General features: G+C 40.2%; 1 protein-coding gene across 2 annotated transcripts in view; it reads left to right on the forward strand.

The window, feature by feature from the left end:
* The window catches only part of nfat5b (nuclear factor of activated T cells 5b), a 228494-nt gene that overhangs the window by 717 nt on the left and 204568 nt on the right, over positions 1-23209 (forward strand). The window lies entirely within an intron of this gene.

Genomic DNA, 23209 nt, shown 5'->3' on the forward strand with positions numbered 1-23209 from the left:
TTTCGGTTAAGTGTTCTCTTCCACGGTCTGCCTAACTTTGTTCTTTGATTGACGTTCCCATCCACCTGTCAGGGACGTGTATTTGGGCCCAGGAAGGCTGTAAGTAACGTTGGTAGGCGGTCTCGGTATTTACAAATAAAGTTGTGCCGATGTGCGTTGTGTTTCTTGAAGAGCTAATCCAGATTGCCAAACGCCCATGGTTATCTTGGGAACCAGTGATTCTGCTGTGTCAGTCTTTTAGTTCGAGCACAAACTTCCGTAATGTTACCTCTTGTAGCTTAGAAATGGGCTTATGTGTGCATGAGGTTTAGACGTTAGTTTCACTGCTGTACTGTAGGTTTTCATTAAAAAATGCTGGAGACATTATGAGAAGACTAGATCGATTCCTGGAGAGGATGGTGCACTGAAGTTTCAGGTGTGTACTGTTTCGAAGTCCTCTAAATTGAGATCGTGGATGTTTATATTTGTCAATGGGCATCGATGGATGGACAAAATATATACTGGATTAGTGGTGCTGGAAGAGCACAGCAGTTCAGGCAGCATCCAACGAGCAGCGAAATCAACGTTTCGGGCAATAGCCCTTCATCAGGGCTTTTGCCCGAAACGTTGATTTCGCTGCTCGTTGGATGCTGCCTGAACTGCTGTGCTCTTCCAGCACCACTAATCCAGTATTTGATTTTCAGCATCTGCAGTCATTGTTTTTACCTTGGACAAAATATATACTCTATCCGTAATTGCCCTTGCATTTTTAAGTTTACTTTCGATTTTGTAAGAAGCTTTTCTGAATTTCACTAATTTCAGCACAGGAATTTTGTTGAGCAGCATGACAATTGTTGTTATCCAGTATCCTGTACATCCATGGTGACAATACAATTAAATGAATGGATACTAATGAAACAGATAACTCTCCATTTTTGGTACTGATTTGGTTTGTAGTTGGGATTTGTTACTCAGGTTCATCAGCACTTTGAGAATTTGATCAGTACTACTCTGATAAGCTTCTGTATGTGATTGGAAAATGGTGATTGTGATTGTTATCATTTCCATTACTCCCTGTCTTTTAAAAATGGAGTTTTGGCAGGAATGCCAAAAAATTCATGGCATGTAGGCTTGCAGTTATGTGATGTCAGTACTCCTACAGTGCTCATTGGAAGAGTGTCCTAGAATTTTGACCTAGCTACAGTGAAGGAATAGTGACTTTCCAAGTCAGCATGAGTGTGGCTTGGAGGTGGACTTGCAGATGGTGGTTCTCCCTTGCATCTGCTTTCCTTGTCTTTAAGTTGTAGAAATTGGGGGGGGTTGTTGATCTACTGCTGTAGATTCAGGTCTTGTCAAAAATATGTTGATTTGCTTAAAGTGAGAAAGTGTTCTTGGCTAAAATTGATTAACGAGGTAAAAACAATGACTGCAGATGCTGGAAACCAGATTCTGGATTAGCGTTGCTGGAAGAGCACAGCAGTTCAGGCAGCATCCAAGGAGCTTCTTGGATGCTGCCTGAACTGCTGTGCTCTTCCAGCACCACTAATCCTAAAATTGATTAACCCCCAGTCCTAAATGTCAGTAATATGATAACAAATCTGTGCTCATGTGCAAAATTATCAGAAGTTACATGAATTTAACTTTTTTTTAACTCTACAAGTCTGTAATGATAATGATTAAACTCAGTTTTCGTACAGAGAGAGGTGTTACAGACGACAGCTTTCTTGTCAGCTTATTTCATGTGCTAACTTTGGTTTTTGCCACATGCACAAAACAGTAAAATATATTGAAATTTGGGATTTTTGAAAATCATAAGTTCTGAAACTAAAAATTATTGCCAAGATATTTCTTCAACCTCAAGTTAAATTTTTGTAGAAGCTGTAAAAGTAGATGTAATTAAAATCAAATTCCACAAAGATTTCTTTTAAACCATCATCTTTTAAGTGATTTTGGCTGTGTTCACATGAACTGTATTGTCAGTTCAAGTTGTCATACTGTGCAATTCTGTGTTTTATTGGCTTTGCAACCATTGTGTGTGTTCATATTTAATTTAACAAAATCCAATAACTGCTGGCTAGGAAATTTTTCTAAGATAATTGAGAGTTCAAAGGGTGGTTTGAAATAAATGGAACCCTCTGAATTTACAATCTAGAAACTCCTTTGTTCTGTGGAGTTTGGGAGTGCATGCTTATTGCTTTTGGTATTTCATTCCATTAATGGGAATTGTTGTGGTTAGTGGCCAGTGCACACTCAAAATTTAATGCTTGACAAATTTCTACATTGAATTTCATGTTTAGTCAGTTGATTTTAGGCTGCATTTCTGGTATATATTTTGAAAGAAGAGGCTCAGTATGTTAACATGAAGCCATTTTCCAAAGAGAAATTCTGTCACTTTTTTATTTTCTTTTGAATGGGATGATCTGTAGTGAAAGTTTGGATGAGTTGAATCTATTAGTAAAAAGAAAGCATTGAGTTTGGTGCTGTTTAAAGGAAATATGGTGGGCAAATACTGTTGGCAAAACATTTCCACATTGCTCAGAAAACTGAGTATAATGTTCTTACCTTGTAATGTGTAGATATCCAATTTTCATATTAACACATGAATAATATCACATGACAGAACATTTCAAAACAGTTTAATTGTTTCCTTGTATCGACAAACTGCCAACATGAATTATGCTGCAGTTTAACTAACTGATTCAGTTGCATCTTTTATCCTTACTTGAAAATTTGCTTTGTATATAATTTTATGCAGCATCTTCAGACTGGGATTTAAACATAGCTACTTTTTACAAACCTGATGGTTATTATTTTTTAGAATATTTTATATCGATAGATGCCTAAAATACTGGTTGCAGCCAGTACCATTTCTGTTTTTGTCTGGATACATATTCACTTTTTAAAATATTTGTGATTTTTAGATTTATGATACTCTATGATGTGAAGGTGCTGGTGGTGGACTGGGGTGAACCAGGTCAGAGGTCACATGACTGAAATCACAAGCTTTGAGAACTGCCCCTTCATCACAAACTGAATATAAGCATACAGGCATAGAATTTATAGGGAGTGAGATCAAAAGATCATACAAGTGGAGTGTTGAACAATAAATCTCTGCAGGTAATCAAAAGTGTCAGATGGTGTGAGAATTGTTAACAGCTGAATAGTAAGTGAAGGGGATGATCTATAATCCAATTAATTGAGGCAGAGAGTTAATTGCAAAAAAATTAAAATAAGGTGTGCTGGAGACTAACCAAATAGCTGGAATAACATGACAGGTATAAGAGTTGCGTGTTTAGAGTCTAATCAAAGTAACAAGTAATTCAATACTTCGTATAACATTTCATACCATACTTTGCTTTATTTTAGAGAAATTCAGTTAAATTTAACAACTTTTATCCCTTGATGGTGTTGTTGTTATTTTTTGATCGACTGATAGTGAACATGATATTGGTATAAGCATTTGCGATAGAAAATTTACTACGTTGTAATTAAAGCGAGAAGAATTTGTTGCTAGGGAACAGGATTAAAGCAGTGTGTTGATGTATGTTTTAAAAACAGCTGCAGCATAAGTTTTTAACAAGTTGTCATTTTGCTCAGAGTGATGAACCTGTTCTGATTTCCACAATTGTTTATGTGTCATTGCATTAAAATAGCTGTCCCCTTTCCATACTGTCCATTCTTTGCATTCTTTTTATAATCTTCCCACTTTTTTTGACTGAAAAAAGTATTGAATGCTATGTTGTTTTTTCTTTGCAAGAGGTGTATGTATTCTTGGGATGTATAGTAAGTGTGTAGTATAATAAGTAAGTATAGTAATATAGAAAGGAATTCCTATATTACTACATACTCCATATTTTACCTTTTATTTCAATAAATACAATGTAAATCTTATATCACCATACAGATCTTTAGAATATAGTGAAATGAGTTCAGTCATGGGGCCAAATCATTCATGGCTGAAAAGTACTGGAAGCTTGCAAGGGTAAATTGTTGTCATGGATTACAGCAATAGGTCTGCTGGGACAGTGTACATGTATATTGTATTGCTTGTCTCGTCATTAGATGTTAGGGATGGAGCTGGGACTAGTTGGAAAATTGGCTTGCAGGATGGGGCTCCATATCTCTCGGTGTTTCCTCCACTTTATGCATAGCCAATATATTAATCCTCTTGTCAGACAGACCTGCTATTTATGCATGGACTTCATGCTTTTCATCAAGCTGTGAGGTTGTTTTCCAACCGGAAGATGCATTGTCTTATCAGAAGCAAGATCTGTTGAATATCCAACTGGATGATGTTTGCTTGTCCATCTACAATTTTGCCTTCTGTTTAATATGCCAATCAATCAGTATTAAATCAGACACAATGTGATACTTTCCAATTCCAGCCAAGAAACTAGCTACAAACTACATTCAGCTTTGTTTTTAAATGTAAATGTACATGACCATTTCTTTTTTGCTGTTTGAAGATAATTTCCAAAATTCAAAGTCAACCTTAAATATTGAAGACTTGAGATCTCATGTAGTTTATGATTTGGAGACATAGAAATGCAAGTTTCTTGTTTGAAGATAATTCTTATAATTGTGACTGGTTACTTGCTCAAACCAGTCCTGTAGAGATTTGTTTGAATATGACAATGCATTAAAGAGAACATTATGATTTCAGCTGGTATATGTTTACCACTAGTCTAATGAAGTAGTGAACATTGTAAATTTTGATTTCCTTTGGTAATTTTATTCAATATAATCTAGTGATCTTCAACAATCTGGAATAATATAGAATAAGATTTCAAAGTGCTTCACAGAGACACATGGAAATCCTTTATATTTTTAAAAACTTGTGCAATTAAACTTCAGAACAATTTTTCAACATACAATTTGTGGCAAATTCTGAGAATTAAAAATAAATTTGCTCAAGGTTGGATAACACCTCTCTATAAGTCTTGCATTGAAACCACAAGTAATAGAATACCATGCCTCTGCTTTTAGTTTTGAGACCACTATTAAACGCATTACAATCCATGTAATGGAAATTAAGTGTAAAGTGTACAAATTTCTATCAAGCTCTGAGTATGAGTCACAAAATTCAGAATTAGTTTATAAAATGTGGCCAAAATAATGGTTGGTGAAATTTGTTAAAATTACTGTAGGGTAATGGCAGGGGCCTGGTGAGACTTCAGGGTTCAGGTACATATTTCTTTGAAATTTGCATCACAAGTAGACAGGATGGTTAAAGTGTTTAGCACACTTTCCCTCATTGCTCAGGCCTCTAAATATAGGAATTGGGATGTCACTGAGGTTGTACAGGATGTTGGTTCTGGTTGCCCTGCTTTTGGGAGGATATTACAAAATTGGAGAGAGTTCAGAAAAGATTTACTAAGATGTTGCCTGGAGGGTTTGAGTTATAAAAATAGAATGCGAGTTTTTTTTCAGTGGAGTAAAGGAGATTGAGGGCTGACCTTTTGTTGAGGTTTATAAAATCATGACCACCACAGAGAAGGTGAATATCAAGGGTTTTTCACTAAGGTGGGGGAGCTTAAAACCAGGAGGCATATTTTTAAGGTGAGAGGAGTAAGATTTAACAAGCATGTGAAGGGCAACTTATTTTTAAACAGGGAATGGCTTGTATGAAGAATGAACTGCCAGAGCAAATGTTGGATTAGATGCAGTTAGAATATTGAGTCGTAGAGATGTACAGCATAGAAACAGACCCTTTTTAGTCTGACTCGTCCATCTTGATAAGATTACTTAAATTAATCTAGTCCCATTTGCCAGCATTTTGCCCGTATCCCTCTATTCATATATCCATCCAGATGCCTCATTAAGTGTTATAATTGTACCAGTATCCACAACTTCCTCTGGCAGCTCTTTCCATATATACACAACCCTCCGTGAAAACATTTACCCCTTAGGTCCCTTTTAAATCTTTTCCCCTCTCACTTTAAATCTATGACCTTTTGCTTTGGTCTCACCCCAGGGGAAAAAACCCTTGTCTATTTACCCTATTCATGTCCCACATGATTTCATAACCTCAATAAGGTCACCTCTCTACCTCCTATGCTCCAGGGAAAATAGTATATTTAGATAAGTGCATGAATAGGAAAGAGTTTGGGGGGGATATGGGCTAAACAGGTGGGACTAGTTTTAGCTTGGGAACATAGTTGGTGTAGACTAGTTGGAGTGAAAGGTTTGTTTTCATGCTGTGTGACTGTGATGTAAGAAGGGAAGAGAATATTTTATTGTGAGATAACTAAAGATGATGTCCACTAACCTGGACAATATTCTCATTTGAGGGAGCAATCTAGTGAACTCTTGGTGAGAAGTCGTGAACTGTGTGATTCTTTTTGACACTTGTTAAGTTATCAGGGAGCCAACCATTGTTATTTCCTTGTCATTGATATTTTACAGCAATTAATTCACAGTTAACTAATGACCTCATTGTGGGAGTATCAGCTTTATAACACCTTGCATTTGTATATTGCCTTTATATATCTTTAATTCATATATGAAACATATCATATTTCTAATTGAAAATTTAAGCAACTGTTATGCAGGCATACACAACATCTTGTATATCACTCAAGCCTTCCATTTCAGGTGAAATTGCACTTCACTTCATGGTGTAAGTTATGAATAAATGTTGACTGAAGGAACAGTTTTTAAATGGCCAAAAATGTCTTTTACTATTACTTGAATCAGCAGATCCAGTTTTCTTTATTAAATTTTACTGTTGGTTATAAAAATAAATCAGGATAAAGTTGTTGCAGTGACAATTGAGTACAGTGAAAATTCAAATGCATTTTTGTTAATATTCCTGGCTAAAGGTTGGATGGCAGTGTTGCTTATGGCTGGAATGTAATAGGAAAAAAGTATGCAAGCCAACTGCTTAGCGTAGAGATCCAAACTTGGTGGACCTTTTATTAGAGGAAGCAAACTTAATAGACAAATTTCATCTTGACAGAAAGTGAGTAACTTAGAGTATCTATGTTTTTATTACAGATGAATGATGTAAAATTAAGCTGGCATATACTAACGTCGGTTCTCAATCTGGTTTAAGTGAGAGAGAGCGCGCATCAGAAAGGGCATCCTAATGTAAAACCATTCAAATCTGGAGAATCATGGTTGATGTGAAGAGTGATGAACGAGCATTGTGGTAACCTAATGGGAATGCTCTTCACACCCTGTAGCACTCAGTGTTGCTGTTAATCTACTATTGCCGTTGTTGTCAGTGAGGTAGGTGGCTGTAGGAAAGATGGTAAATATGAATTAATTGTTCAAATCCCTAACTCTGGGGAAGTGGGTGAACCATCAAGATGTGCAACAAGTTTCCCAAACCCTAACATTGGGTGATCTTTTGTCCACCATATGTCCATGATGTGAAGAGGCAATGCTCCGAAAGCTTACGATTTGAAATAAACCTGTTGGACTATAACTTGATGTTGCCTGACTTCTGACATCATATGGCAAACACTGATCATGTCTAAATTTTATCCTTTGTTTTTAAAGACTATACTGCATGATGAGAAATTTGCAGAAACACTGAAGTGATATAAACATTCTTGGTTGACTGTTTTTAATCTTTTAACTAAATGGATTGACTTCTGCCAAAATAGTAGACCAAAGAATTTCTTATGAATTTAATACTTGTGTACTAATCGTTGCAGAACATAATTTTAAGCTATAATTTGATTTATAGTGTATATTTCCTACTTCATTTTAAAACTGGCCAAAATATTTGAACTTTTTTAACATCTGTTTTAGTGCTAGTTGGTTTTATCCTTTTTTATATAAGAGGTAAAGGAATATCCTTTACTCTTTAATGGGTGGATGTTGTAGTAGTTAGACACTGGTCTTTTATCTCTACATTTAAGTTGAATTCAGACTGAGATTGATGTTTTATTTATCTAATACCTGTAAAATGAATTGGGGGGGGGAGCGGAATCCAATTCTCAGCAGGCAGAAGCCTACAGCTTAAAATTTTTTAATTTCCAGATGTGACCAATGAAGCTGCATGATGTGAGAACATTAAAAAGGAGCAGATGTTGACCGTTCAGATCTTTGAGACTGCTCCACCATTCATTGAGATCATGTGAGGAGTTATAGCACTTCACATTATTGCAGCATTAGATGTTTGAGTTTGAACTAAGGGATATAACTAGGGGCATGGAACGGCCTGCCTGCAATAGTAGTAGACCTGCTGACATTAAGGGCATTTAAATGGGTATTGGGCATACATATGGATAATAATGGAATGGTATAGGTTGGATGGGCATCAGATTATTTTCACAGGTCGCCACAACATTGAGGGTTGAATGGCCTGTACTGCACTGTGTTCTATGTTTCTATGATATTGCTGGATTAAAGCACAGGAAGATCAGAGCATCTTTTTAGACTGTGGAGATTGACAAAAGCATGAAAGAGGCACCAACTCACTGCTGGGTGGCCTGTCCTGTACGATTAAGTTTTCTCTGGTCAGTGTGTAATTGAGTTGAAGGGTGACGTCAAGGTTTATAAAATCGTGTGTGTAGAAAGGTGAATGGCAGGTGTCTTTTCCCTAGGGTTGTGGATTTCAAGACTGGGGCATATTTTTAAAGTGAGAGTAGAAAGATTTTAAAGACGTGAGAGGCAACTTCGTTCACACGGTGGCTCGTATGTGGAGTAAACATCCAGAGTGGGTGGTGGGTGTTACAACATTTCAAAGACATTTGGATAAGAACATGAAAAAGAAATATTTGGAAGAATACAAACCAAGTGCAGGCAGATGGGACTAGTTTAGTTTGGGATTATGGTTGGCATGGACTGACTGGTCTAAAAGGTCTGTATCTCTGCGGTATGACTGAGTGGGTAAAATGCCAAATCGTAGGAGCAGATGGGCAGGTGGTTTGTGTGCAACTGCATCTCCCATGCTCCAATTTCTGGGTGTTACGTTTATAGTTAAACCACCCATCAACATTTAACCCTGCAATCCAGGACCTTCAATGCTCATCGTTCCAACTCCCCCCTGGTGATCTCAAACCAAACAAAAAAGGATGCCACCCTAAGCTTCTGAAGGTTGCCCAGGAAGGAAGCAAAGTTCTTTTCTTTTCCCAATGAATGTTAACAAGATCATTTTCCTGAGTAGGGGAGTCTAGAACTAGATTACATTTATTTAATGTGAGAAGGGAAAGATTTTAAAAGGGACCTGAGGGACAGACCTAGGCACTTTTGTGAACTCTGATACTTTGCTCCATGCAATACAAACAACTGAGAAGGATGTGGATGGCATAAAGGCAAGATTTCTAGTTTTAGAAAAGCATCATTTGTTAGCGTAGTCATGGTGTGCCAAAGGGCCTCTTGACATGTTGTACTGTTCTTTGTTCTTGTTCTAGAATGAAAAAGTCAAATCCAACACTAAAATAACAGTATGTTTTAGTAAAAGTTCTTGCACAGTTGGGTAACTTGGGGCACACTAAATTTGGTTTGATTTTTTTTGTTGCTGCATTTTGAATATGACAGTTGTGACATGTGCAAAAGTATCTAGACTTTGTTTGCTTTTAATACCGACTCCAAAACTTTCCAGTGAAAGGCTCACTTTGTAGAAAGGCTTCCAGACCATTGCACAGACTGTGGTATTTAAATGTAGATTCCTCAAATGTTTTACAATATGCCATTGAACTCTGAATGGAAATTGCTGAAGCATAGCCAAGGAGCTGTTTTAGTCTTGGCAGTATTCCAGAAATAGTATACTGCCAACACCGCGTGCTGTTGTCAATTGATTTAAATTCTAGTTTCAGAAGGATTAACGTTTACTCATAACCTGAAGGCTTAACCTATTAAAGAGAAACTTTTAGTTTTTTTTTGTAATTACTAAATATTATTTAAGTCCCTGTCATTTTGAGCCAATATTTCTACTTTGTGAGTTGCCACCTCCATTCTTCATCTAACTCTCAGTATTTTTTTTCTTTCTTCATACATTCAAAGAGAGGCTACATAAGTATCTATAATTCTGAAACAAAGATCATTATGCTTTAGAAATGGCAAAAAAAAGTTAGTCAGTTTTGCTTTGCATAGGACATGAAAGTGCAGACTGCAGATGCTGGAGAGTCAGTTGAAAAGGAAGTGCTGGAAAAGCATGGCAAGTCAGGCAGCATCCGAGGAGCAGGAGAGTGGATGTTTTATGCATAAACCATTAATCAGGAAGGGCTTATGCCGAAATGTCGACTCTCCTGCTCCTCTGATGCTGCCTAATCTGTGCTTTTTAACTTTGCACAAGACATAGCTTGACACCTATGTGAATGCAACGTTTGCTGGTCCTTCAAAGTATTTTCTTGAAGCACACAGAGGGGAATGTTGTTTTCGTGTCACAGTTACCTATGTTTACATATGCAGGTTCCAACAAAAAGGTTTCAAGGTTTAGGGAGACAGTGTCTTACTGGTATTATTACTGGACTGGACTATTAATCCAGAGACCCAGGTAATATTCTATGTATCCAGCTTCAAATCCTGTCATGGCGGGTAGTCATCTTTTTCTTTGAATCCAATAAAAATCTGGAATCGATAATCTAATGATGACTGTGAATCCGTGTTGATTGTCAGAAAAATCCACCTGGTTCTCTAATCCCCACTGGGGAAGGAAACTGCCATTTTTACCTGGTCTAGCCTCCATGTGACTCCAGAGCCGCAGCAATGTGGCTGACCAATTACAGATGATCAATAAATGCTGGCCTGGCCAGTGACCTCTTCATCCCACAAATTAAAAAAAGAAAAAAAATTTCATTAACTGAGTTCCATTTGGCCATGAATGAGCCTTTCTCATGTTACTTTTATAATAAAATCACAACTATGAATTTTCACTGGTATAAAGAAGTCCGATGTACCAGTTTATTACTCAGGGGTGATCTGCATATTCTGGTTTCTTGGAGTTAGAATAGTGTCAATACAAAAGCAGCCCAAATAGTAGAGTTTATATCTGCTTGTTTGAACATTTTATCTTTGGAATCATTTCGTTCTGAAGAGGCCCTTTGGCTCACTGAGTCTGCGGTGACAAAAGCTACTCAAAATCTACATTTAATCCAGCTTTCCAGCACTTGGCCCATACCCTTGGCTGTTAAGACATTTCAAATGTTGTCCCAAGTTCTTTCTAAAGATTTGGAGATTTCCTGCCATAAATACCCTCTTTGGAAATGCATTCCAGATTCCTACAATCCTCAAATCCCTCTAATCCTTCTGCTTTCCACGGCAAAATTATGCTTCCTAGTTATTGACCCATTTAGAGTGAAACCGGCTACTTTTAATCCACCTTTTTTTTTAAAATTCCCCTTATAACCTTATACACTTCCAATCAGGTCCCCACCCTTCGACTTCCCTGCTGTAAAGAAAACAACTCAAGCTTGTTTGCCTCTCTTCATAGCTAAACTGCTCCATCCCAGGTAACATCCTGATGAATCTTCTCTGCATCCCTCCAGTGCAATCACATCTTTCCTATACGACAGTGACCAGAACTACACTCCGTACTCCAGCTGTGGCCTAACCAAAATTCTGTACAGCTGCGACATCTCCTACCTCCCTGATCTGTGCCACAGCTGATTTCCTTAAAAGCAAGAGTCCCATATACCTTCTTAACTACCCTATTAACGTTCTGTTGCCTTCAGGGATCTGTGGATAAGTGGCCTATGAGTGCTGTTTCTGAGCTTTCTAGTGACTTGCTATTCGTTGAGTTCTCTCTTGGAAGAGGGAAGATGTCATCACCTCCCATTTATTTATCAGGATTAAATTCCATCTGCCACTGATCTGGCCAGTCCATCTATGTACTCAGTAACTTGAAACTTTCATGTCATTCTTGCTTTCTCACCCTCAGTTACCCTGGATCCCATGTGGTTTATCTCCTTTCAGCAGTCTTTCATGTGGGACACTGTGAAAGGCTTTGCTGAAATCCATATTAACTAAGCTATTACTTTAACCTCATTTGTCAGATTGACCTCCTTTTGACAGTCATGCTGACTATCCCTCATCAATCATTTGCCTCTCAAAATACAAATTAATTCTTTCTTTCACAATTTTCTCCAGTCGTTTCCCTACCACTGTGAGACTTGTTTATTATTCCTTGGATTATCCCTCTCCCCCCTTCTTGAAAAGTGGAACAGCATTAGCTATACTCCATTATTCTAGCCATCCCATGTAGCTAGAGAAGAGTTACAAATTTGGTTTAGAGCCCCTTTCACTTTCTTCCCTGTCTCTTTCAGCATGCCTCTAATTGAAGGTGACATGGTAACAAGAGAATGTCCCTTCCGGAAAATCTACAAATCAAACTTAGTTGAAAAGTTTAAGTTCCTGTAATTAAAAGTTGACACCTTGTTGAATGAATATTTTGCTGTAAGCTGGGTTTTAAAAATAGATTTAAATGCACACTAAAGCTAACATTTGCAGATCTGGTGCCAATGCTAAAACTGTTGATGAAAAATCTGTGGCATTTCTGTGCACTTGATAGCCTTTTGCAAGTGATGCATGAACATTTTCAAAATGTTTAACATAGCAGGAGCTCAGTACCCTGCCCCTGACACCATGGACTCTTATTTAGCAGGCTCCTATGCAGAACCTTCTGGAAATCCAAATAGATAAATCCACTGGCTCTCCTTTGTCAAATTTACTCGTTACCCCCTCAAGGAATTCTAACAGAATTGTCAGGAATGACCTCTCCTTTGTTAGGAATGAGCCTAAATGATTCAACTGTATTTTACCATGCACTTCCAAGTACTTCACAATCTCATCCTTACCAGTCGGCTCTAAAATCCTACCAGCAGCCAAGGTCAGACTTTTTAGCATATAATTTCCTGTTTTCTCCTTCCCTCCCTTAAACGTGGTATTACATTAGCCATTTTCCAGTCCTTGGGGAACCTGTCTGATTCTAGTCATTCTTGAAAAGTCACCACCCAATGCCTGTACAATCTCCTCAACTATCTCCTCTGAATCATGGTGTACTCCATCTGGTCTGGATGATTTTTCCACCTTCAGACCTCTTACCTTCTCTGGCATCTTCTCCTTAGTGATGACAACAACACTACCTCTTTTCCCCCCACCCCATCCTCCTCTCTGACCGATCACCTCCATCCCCACTCCCATTCACCTATAGAACTCTTTGCTACCTTCTTTTCCCCCACCCCCCAACATTTATCTCTCCAACCTGGAGGCTTTCTGCCTCTATTCCTGATGAAGGGCGTTTGCCCGAAACGTCGATTTTTCCTGCTCCTTGGATGCTGCCTGGCCTGCTGTGATTTTCCAGCACCACTCTGATGTAAACTCTGGTTTCCAGCATCTGCAATCCTCGCTTTTTTGCCTCCAACTACACTAAGCTCTGTTCCCCTGACTCTTGAAGTTCTGGTTTGTTGTTGGTATATTCCACCATGAAGACTGATCAAAAATACCTATTTGGTTTGCTACCGTTTCTTTATTCCCCATTCCCACTTTTCCAACCTTACTTTCCATTGGTCCAATGTCCACTCTTGCTTCTCTCTCTTGCAATTTTTTAATATGTAATTTTTAAAGTTAGCTTGCCTTCATATTTCATTTTCTCCTGGCGTTGCTTTTTTTTAAGTTGTCTCTACTTTATTTTTAAAAAGCTTCCCAATTCTCTGGCTTCACCACATTTTTTTAAAGCTTTTTTGTTTTACTTTTATGCTTTCCCTGACTTCCCTTGTTTAACTATGGTTGCCTTGTCCTCACCTTAGTATGTTTCCTCTTCCTTGGGATGAATTTTTGCTCTGCCTCTTGAATTACCCGAAAAACTCCTGCCGTTGCTACTCCACCCTCTTCCCTGCTAGGTTCCTCTTCAAACCAACTCTGGCCAGCTTCTCCCTCCTGTCTTACTCAATTTACTCAACTGTAATATTGTTACATCTGATTCAAACTTCTCCCTTTCAAACTGCAGGGTGAATTCTGTCAGATTATGCTCAGTGCCCTGAGGGTTTCTTCAACTCTGCTCCTTAATAGAGTCTGCCTTATTACATGTCACCAAATCTCGAATTGCCTGTTGCCTGGTGGTCTTTACCACTAACTAAACCTATTTTGTAGACGTTCCACAAATTTCTGTTCTTGGGATCTGATACCAACCTGATTTTCACCAGCGTATTAAAGTCCCCCATGATTAATTTAATAGTGCCTATCTTGCATCCCTTTTCTACCTTCTGATTTTATTTTCTATCCGTATCCTGACTACTGCTAGGAAACCTGTGCATCAGGGTCTTCTGTCCTTCGGGGTTTCTCAACTCTCCCCACACACATTCTTACCCTCCAACCCTACATTGCTGCTTGCAATCTACTCCTCTTGTCCTACCCTTCTACTAGTTTAAAGTCCTCATGACCTCGATTTTATCTCCTTTGCACTGCCAGTTCATCTATGTTACCCCAAATACTTTATGCATTAAGATAGAAAACCTTTTAAATTTGTTCTGGTATTGAGTTTTCCTATACTTCTGTAGTTCCTTGGTCCAATGTGACATTCACACATTCTGTCTGTTCTTTTTTTTTTTGGTAACATTCGATGCCGTCACCAACCAGTAATTCTACTTTCTCCTTTTTTTCTTTTTTGATTTTTCTCATGTTCATGCAACTGAACTTCCTTGCTGATTCACAGCCAGATGCCACAAACAGAAACGACATAAATGATTGAAAAGTCTGTTTGTGGTGATAACTAAAGGAAAAATATTGGATGTTGGAAAAGCTTTACATTCTTCAGTTCAGGAGGTGAGTTCTTGCTAAAGAATTTCTAGCTTCTTGAATGCTTTAGTATCCACAATATTCATATGGGTGGTCCAGCTGTCTGTAGTCAATAATACACCTCGTGTATTGATAGAAGGCCATTCGTAGTCAATAGCAACGATTAAATGATCTTTCGTTGGAGGTGATCATTACTTGGTGCTTTGTCAATGTTACTTGCCATGTATTAGCACAAGCTTCAATGTTATCCATGCCTTGTACTTGGACATAAAGGCTTCAGCATCTGAGGCGTTGTTAGTGATACTGAACACCCTCTATTCAGACCTAACATGGAAGAAAGAGCATTTGATGAAGCAGTTGACATTGTATGTGTCTGTAAAACTGTGCTGAGGAGCTACTGTAGTGATTGGGAGAAAGTGAGGACTGCAGATGCTGACATTCCTGATGAAGGGCTTGTGCCCAAAACGTTGATCTGCCTGTTCCTTGGATGCTGCCTGACCTGCTGTGCATTTCCAGTGCCAAACCTTTTCAGCTCCTATAGTGATGCCAGTCACAACCAACGTAGTGCTCCAATTTACTCTAATGAGTTGAGAGTTTACCCTCTATTTTCATCTACTTCAGTTTTGCTAGAGGTCCTTTCATGCAATATTTGGTCAAATGCTGCTTAATGTCAAGGTCAGTCGCTTTCATTCTCATCTTGCCTTGTTAGGAGGCCAGCTCTTAGTCCATGTTTGGGCCAGGAGCTGAGTGACATGTAGAGTTTGGCTTCCATACAAATTATTGTTTTGTGTATTGTTGGCACCATTAATCCCTTTGTGAGTGAGCTGATGGAGTAGTATTTGGACAAATTTCATTCTTCCTGCACTTCTTGCATAAGACATACCTGGGAAATTTTCCACATTGTTCGGTGGATTTTTGCAATACTGGAACTTATTGGCGAGAGATGAGGTTATTTTAGGCGTTCAAGTCTTTCATACTATCGTTGTAATCTTTTCTCAGCCCAAAGCCTCTTCAGATACCTTCTGATGTTTCTTTTATCTCTTGGAATGAATCTATTTGCCTGAAGCTTGATGTTTGTGATGCGATCTTAAGAGGCAGAAACTTCTTAAAATGCGTTCATGGAATAAAATTCATGGCTGGCTAGGTCAGTATTTATTCTCCATCCTAATTGCCCAGAGGACAATTGAGAGTCAACCGCGTTGTGGGTCTGGAGTCACATGTGGGGCAGATTGGGTAAGGATAGGAGATTTCCTTTTCTAAAGGACATCTGTGAACGAATTTTTTTTTCTCTGACAACAACTGACAGCCATTTCGTAGTCTTTACTAGAAGACTTTTTTAAAAGTTGAATTCAAATTCAACCATCTGCCATGGTGGGATTTAAACCTGGGCCAGAGGGCATTATCTGGGTCTCTGGATCAATAACAAAAACAGAAATTAGTGGAAAAATTCAGTAGGTCTGATAATATTTGTGGAGAGAAAGCAGAGTTGATGTTTCTAGTCCAGTGACCCTTCAGAAGTGACTTCCAGCATCCATAATTCTTTATGGGTTTTTTCCTTTCTCTGGGTTAATAGTCTAGTAATAAAGACCACTTAGCAAGCTTGGACATAAGACCTGGATGTTTCTCAAAGGCAGTTGTATGCTTTGGGAGTGGAAAATGTTGTTCCAGGCACCCCTTACATCGGCTACAGAGTTGACAAGGCCAGGTAGCGTTGTTGGAAGATGGAGTAAGCGCAGTCAACATGCCCCAGTGCCCACGTCTATATTAGACCTTAAATTGGATTGCTACAATGGAGAGCACGCTGAAGGCTTGTACTTTCAAATAAGCATGTTGGATTATAACCTGGTGTTGTATGATTTTTAACTTTTTTCTTGGATTGATGAATTATCCAAGCAAGTTCATATATAAAACCTGGCACCCTTGTATCTGCTATTGAAAAGGGTAGATGTCCCAGATAGACAGAAGAGTGAAGAAGACATTTGGTATGCTTGCATTTATTGGTCAGAGCAATGAGTATCAGAGTTGGGAGGTCATGTTGTCACTGTACAGAATATTGGTTAGGCCACTATTGGAATACTGCATGCAATTCTGGTCTTGCTATAGGAAGAATGTTGTGAAACTTGGTAGGGTTCAGAAAAGATGTTACAAGAATGTTGCCAGGGTTTGAGCTATAGGGAGAGGCTGAGGCTATTTTCCCTGGAGCGTCAGGCTGAGGGGTGACCTTGGAGGTTTATAAAATCATGAGGGGCATGGATAGGGTGAATAGTGAAGTTTTCTTTTCCCCAGGGTGGGGGAGTCCAAAATGGGAGCATAAATTTTAGGGTGAGAGGGGAAAGACTTAAGAGGGACTCGAGAAGCAACTTTTCCATGCAGAGGGTGGTGCATGTATGGAATGAGCTGTCAGAGAAAGTGGTGGAGGCTGGTACAATTGCAACATTTTTTTAAAAAAAAGGCATCTGGATGGGTACAGTTATAGGATTGAGCAAAAATCCTCATATTCTGAAATACTGAACCAAAATCCTGGACTTTTCAATTAACCTTTTAAAAGTAAAAGAACCAGGTAGGCAGCTGGGCTAGGTTCTGGGAAGTGACACAGTCACAAAAATAGCTGCTCAGAAGCATTGTTCTGCCCGAAAATCCAATTCACACATTCTCTTTAAAAGAACAATCAACAAGGCCCAAATCCCATCCAAATCTGTCAGAACAGGGCCTTGGCAGATCGGCTTCAACCAAGATCCATGCACGGATACGGGACATGCCACTTAATCAAATTACATTCACACTACTCTTAAGTATCATGAAGCCAATTGACCTCTTATTGGGCACACAGAAAACACAGTGGAGATAACGAGGCATGCAACATGTTTAACTGCTGGCCCTGATCTGGGGGTGGGAGAGAGACAGACAGAGGAAAAGAATCGGAAAGATAAACCAAGAGCATCATCGCAACAAAGGACGTCCGAGAGGGTAGGAAGCCAACCAATTGCTATCCAAACAAGCTGTCCAGTATGTTTGTTTGGAACAGGCCTGCGTCTGGAAGCTCAAGAACCTCAGCAACTGGACACACAGTAAAACTGTTTTCCCCAGTGGTGAGCTGAAACTCACGAGACCTCAAAGTTTCCAACCTAGCTAGCAGGGAGGGGAAGTTGGGTGGTGACAGTGCATGGACCCTAAGGATAGGAAGCCTGAAGAAAGCATCTGTGATGAAAACTGCTGGTTAGTTTTGAATAGTGTTTTAACATCTGTTTAGTTCTAATAGCGCATTTTATCATTGTCCTTTGCAATTGTGAATTTCACTGCTTGTATTTAATAAGAGATTTGTTTGTTTGTTTCAGGGCAAAAGAATGTTCTTCTGCCGCCTTCATTTCCTATTCCCAATTAAGTCCAGTGTCAGGACCAGGGCTTTGGGGGTGATTCAGACCACATAAAATCATAAAACTGATTTTGCGAACCAGAAACCTGGCAAAATGGGATGAGATTATTTTAGGATATCTGGTTGGCATGGATGTGTTGGACTGAAGGTATGTTTCTGTGCTGTACACCTCTGTGACTCCATTTTGTTTTTAGTGAAGAAAAGAAGCAGCTATCATCGCCTAGGGGCGTTGGCAGGCTATGATTCCACACTATGGTACTTTTTATTTTCTCTCTCCCATTCTACTTGATTTAATTCCTATTTTCCCCTTCACTCTTTTTCTTTCAGGTAAGTATTGCCCTCACTCGGACTTTGCTTGTCATTGGTTCCTTGGCCACATGGGTGGTGGTATATTTAATAAAATTGTTTACACAATTGGTGTTTTCCATTGTGTCCTGCACCTACCTACACAGCATGGGTGCTGGGACAAATGAGCACCGCTGCTGTTTGGCAGTAGTGTAGGGGTGTATATTAAAGAAAAATAAGAGGAAAAAGTGACTCTGACCCTGACTGAGTTGGCTGGCCATAGCCAGCGTACTGAGCAAAAAATAAAGAAATATCAACAGCAGTGTACAGGGGATTCAGAATCTCTCAAAAAAAAGCCTTGAATGTCTGTTGGAAAGTGGTGGGGAGGGGCGGGGAGGGGGGGGGTGCTTTATTTCCACTTCCAATTCTACTTGATTTAATCCCTTCACATTTTTTTTCATGTAAGCATTGGCCCTATTGGGCTTCGCTTGTTACTGGTTCCCTGGCCACATGGGTGTTTTTCCTGGTAGTGAAAACTATTGAATTAAATTGTTTTGCAAGTTGATGCCTTCACTGAATCCCTGTGTTTATACACACATGTACAATGTGAGTGCTGTGGATTTAAAAATAAAAAGCACTACTGCTGTGTATCATTTGTAATTTTTTCATCTTTACTTACGTGGGTTGTCGTATTGATTGACTCTACTTTGTACTCAACAAGCTACCGCCCTACCCATTCCTTCATGCCTGTCTCTTGAAAAGTTACGTTCTCTGAATAGTTAGTTCTCAGTTTAGATCATCTTGTAATCATGTCTCAGTAATGTCTGTAAGATCATACCCATTAACCCTTTTGTGCTGTCAGTTGTTTTTTGTTTTGACTAAAACGTATCCAAGTCAAGAACTATTCATTTTGCCTCTTTACCATTCCACCCCCCCCGATTCAATTTACTGTTCCATGTTTTAACTTGGTTTCCAACTGCTCAAAATCTTCTAGCAGAACCTCCTTTTCTCAGTGAAACAATGTTGTCAGTGCCAATATGGTTGACCAGTAATTGGATTGACTCGACACTCAAAAGTTCCTCTCCAGTCCTGAGGGCCTATCTTTAACTTTGCCACCAGACAGCAGGTAATATAGCTGTCTGGGCTTGTGCTCACTGCTGCAGTGAACAATATGCATCTCCCTGAGCATCATTTATCTTCCAAATCACACTGTCCCCTACCACTCAATTTTTATCTCTATCTCCACCTTCACACCTGCCTCCCACCTTGCTCTGCATACCATAGTGAAGCTGTGGAATGTCCACTCTTGTCCATGCAGCTTGCAAGAGCCTCACCTATTGGCCAAATGCAGGGCGGAGGCTACTTAAATACAACCCCCAGATCCTCACACCTGCCTTACCTGCACTGTCTTGGTCCTGTCCCTGATCGCAGACCTAATCTGAGTAGTGTGACTACGTTCTAGAGCAAAATGTCTAAGTTTCTGTCCCCTTCCCAGATGTGCAACAGTGCCTGCAGCTTGGACTCCAGTTCCTTGAGCTTCAAACATTTTAAATGGATTTGTTCTGGATTACCTTTGTAGGAGATTTCACATGTCGCAAGAGCAGTGAAATAACTCCAGAGAGGCTCGTTATCCAATGACCCTTTTATTTTTGCATGAACAGTCCTTGTATATTATTGCCTCATACGGAGTCAGGCACTAGAACATAAATTTCTTAGACACGCTTCTTATCCATCAGTCAGGACTTCCTGACTGGACCAGAGTAACAGCCCTAATCAGGGAACTCCTGCTCTGAGGTCCAACTGTCTGACCTTGTTCCAATCACTACACAATCTTTCTTCTGACTGCAACCATCCAAAGACTCAACCTGGTAAACCTTTGCACTACCTCCATACCCAGAGGAGACTAAAACTGCGCACAATCGTCTAGGTGTGGTCACACCAAGGCCCTGGACAATTGCAGCAAAACAGTCTTGCTCCTGTATTCAAACCCTAAACTCTATAAAGACCAGCCTGTGGTTTGCCTTCTCACTGTTTGAGTCCTTAATTTCAGCAATTTGGTGTACAAGGTCACAGGGGACTCATTGCATTCGCCCTTTCTCAAACTATCATTATTCAGGTAATAATACATTCTTGATTTTTGCTACTAAAGTGGATAACCTCCCATTTATTCATACTTGTGTCATTTGCAGACTTTGAGATATTACATTTGGTCACCTTGCTTACAGCAATGTTATTAAACTAGAAAGTGTAGAAGAAATTTACAAGGATGTTGCCAGGGCTCAAGGCCTGAGTTATAGGAAGAGGTTGGACAAGCTAGAACTCTTTATTTCTTCTTTAGAGTGTAGGAGACTGAGGAGGGGATTTGGAAGAAAATCGGAGAGGCATGTGTAGGGTGAATACACCCTCCCATGGTGGGGAAATCGAGGACTAGAGGACATCAGTTTAAGATTAGAAGAGAAAGAATAAAAGGGAACCTGAGTGACCACATATTTGCACAAAGGGTGGTACAACATATGGAATGAGTTGCCAACGGAAATGGTTGGGATGGGTACATTAACAACATTTTAAAAGGCCTTGAGATGTCGGGAGAGGAAAGAAACAGAGGGCTTGGAGGCCCTGATCATGGCGGATGGAGGTTTGTAGGGATGGGATGTCCATGGTGAAGCTGAGGTATTGGGGACCAGGGAAATGGAAGTTTTGGAGGAGGTCGAGGGTGTTGGTGGTGTCATGAATATATGTGGGGAGTTCCTGGACCAGGGGGATAGGACAGTGTCAAGGTATTGTGGAGGTGAATTTGGTGCGGCAGGAGCAGGCTGAGACTATGGGTTGACCGGGGTAGTCGGGCTTGTGGATCTTGGGTGGGAGGTAGAACAGGATGGTGAGGGGTTCCTGAACTGTGAGGGTGGGAGATCCCCTGAGGTGAAGGGGTTGTATACGGTCTGGGGATGATGGTTTGGTGATGGGAGGTGAGCTTATGGTTGAGGGGGTGATAAGAGGAGGTGTCTTCAAGTTGGCACCTGGCTTCAGCGACATAGAGGTCAGTGCTCCAAACTACCACTGCAACCCCCTTGTCTGCTAGTTTGATGGTGAGGTTGGGAGTGGAGGGCTGCACGTTGAGTGTGAGAGGTTGGAGTAGGTGAGGGGGTGGACAAGTTGAGGCAGTCAGTGTCCCAGTGGCAGTTGGAAACAGAGGTCGAGGTAACAAATGAGCACAGGGTGTCCAGGTGGATGAAGTATGTTGGAGGCAGACAAAAGGGGTCCTCAGAAGGTGGGTGGGAGTCTTGATGGAAAAAGTAGTCTCTGAGACGGCGGAAGAAGCATTTAATAAGGGTGAAGCAGATAGGTGAGTAGGAAGATGTGCAGGCAAGGTCAGGGAAGTGAGGGGGAGGGCTGGACACGGAATAAGGCTGGGGGTGGAGGGATTTTGAAGTTGGTGAAGTCAATATTGTGGCCACTGGGCCATAAGCCCCTTGGAAAAATACAGGTATTGTTCCTCCAGTTCATATTTGGCCTCATTCTGACTGTATAGGAGGCCAAGGATGGACATGTTATCACGGAAGTGGGAGGTGGAATGAAAGTGGATGGCAACTGGAAAGTGGGATTGATTAATGCATGTAAGCGCAGATGGTCCGTGAACCATTCCCCGAGTCTGCGTTTGGTCTGCCTGACATGGAGGAGACCATATCGTGAGCAATGGATACAATGGATCAGGTTGGATGAAGTGCAGATGAAACTCTGCTGGATTTGGAAGGATTGTTTGGGGTCTTGGATGGGAGTGAGAGGGGCCAGTGTTACACCTCTTGTGGTTGTAGGGAAAGGTACTGGGTGTGGTGTTGAGTTGATATCCTTATTGTTGGGGGAGCTGTTGGAGGACAGGAGTGCAAGAAATGAAGGAGATGTGGTTGAGGGCATCTTCATTTACTGAGAGGAAACAACAATCCCTAAAGTAGGAGGAAAACTGGGATCTCCTGGAGTCAGTTGCCTCCCCCTGCGAGCCGATGCGATGGATGAATTGAGAATAAGGGATAACTTTTTTTTTGCAGGAGGGTGGTGACAGAAGGTGCAGTCAAGGTTGCTATCAATTAGTGGGTTTGAAATGGATGACAGTGGTGAGTCGGTTTCTGGAGATGTAGAGGCCTAGGAAGAGCAGAGAGGTGTCTGAAATGGTCAGATGAATTGGAGGACAAGGTGGAAGATGTTGGCAAAGTTGATGAACTGCTTGAGGTCCTTGCTGGAGTAGGAGGCAGCGCTGATGCAGTCCTCCATGTAGTGGCGAAAGAAGTGAGGGATGGTGCCGATGTGGTTGTGGAAGAGGGGCTGTTCCATAAATCCTGAAAGACTGGCATAGCTCAGGTCCATGCGGGTGCCCATGGCCACCCTTTTGATTTGGAGGAAGTGGGATCTGAAACTTTGACTTTTCATGCTCCTTGGATGCTGTCTGATCTGCTGTGCTTTTCCAGCCTCCAACCCATTAGTTCTCTCTCTGTGTTCTCTAATCTATTCCAATTCTCTGCCCTTTAATTTTACATGCTAATCTCTTATGTGTGACCTCATTGAAAGCCTTCTGAAAGTCCAAGTAAATCATATCTACTGGCTCCTCCTTATCAACTGTGATAGTTACATCCTCTCAAAATTCCAGGAGATGTGTCAAGCATGACTTTCCTATTCATAAATCCATAATCAACTCTGTCTGGTCCTGTCACTGTGTATTCCAAGTATTCTGTTATTAAATCTTTTATTCCCTGTGTAGTGATTCAGACCAGGTTGACTGCATCTGCAAGGTAATTGATGGAGTTTGTTAACCCTGGACCAATCTGGGCCAACCCTAGCTGACCAATATAATCAAGAGATCATCATGGATGAGAATTCTGAAGCTTCAGGCTA

This window comes from Chiloscyllium punctatum, chromosome 26 (assembly GCF_047496795.1).
Source record: "Chiloscyllium punctatum isolate Juve2018m chromosome 26, sChiPun1.3, whole genome shotgun sequence".
NCBI classification, from domain to species: domain Eukaryota; kingdom Metazoa; phylum Chordata; class Chondrichthyes; order Orectolobiformes; family Hemiscylliidae; genus Chiloscyllium; species Chiloscyllium punctatum.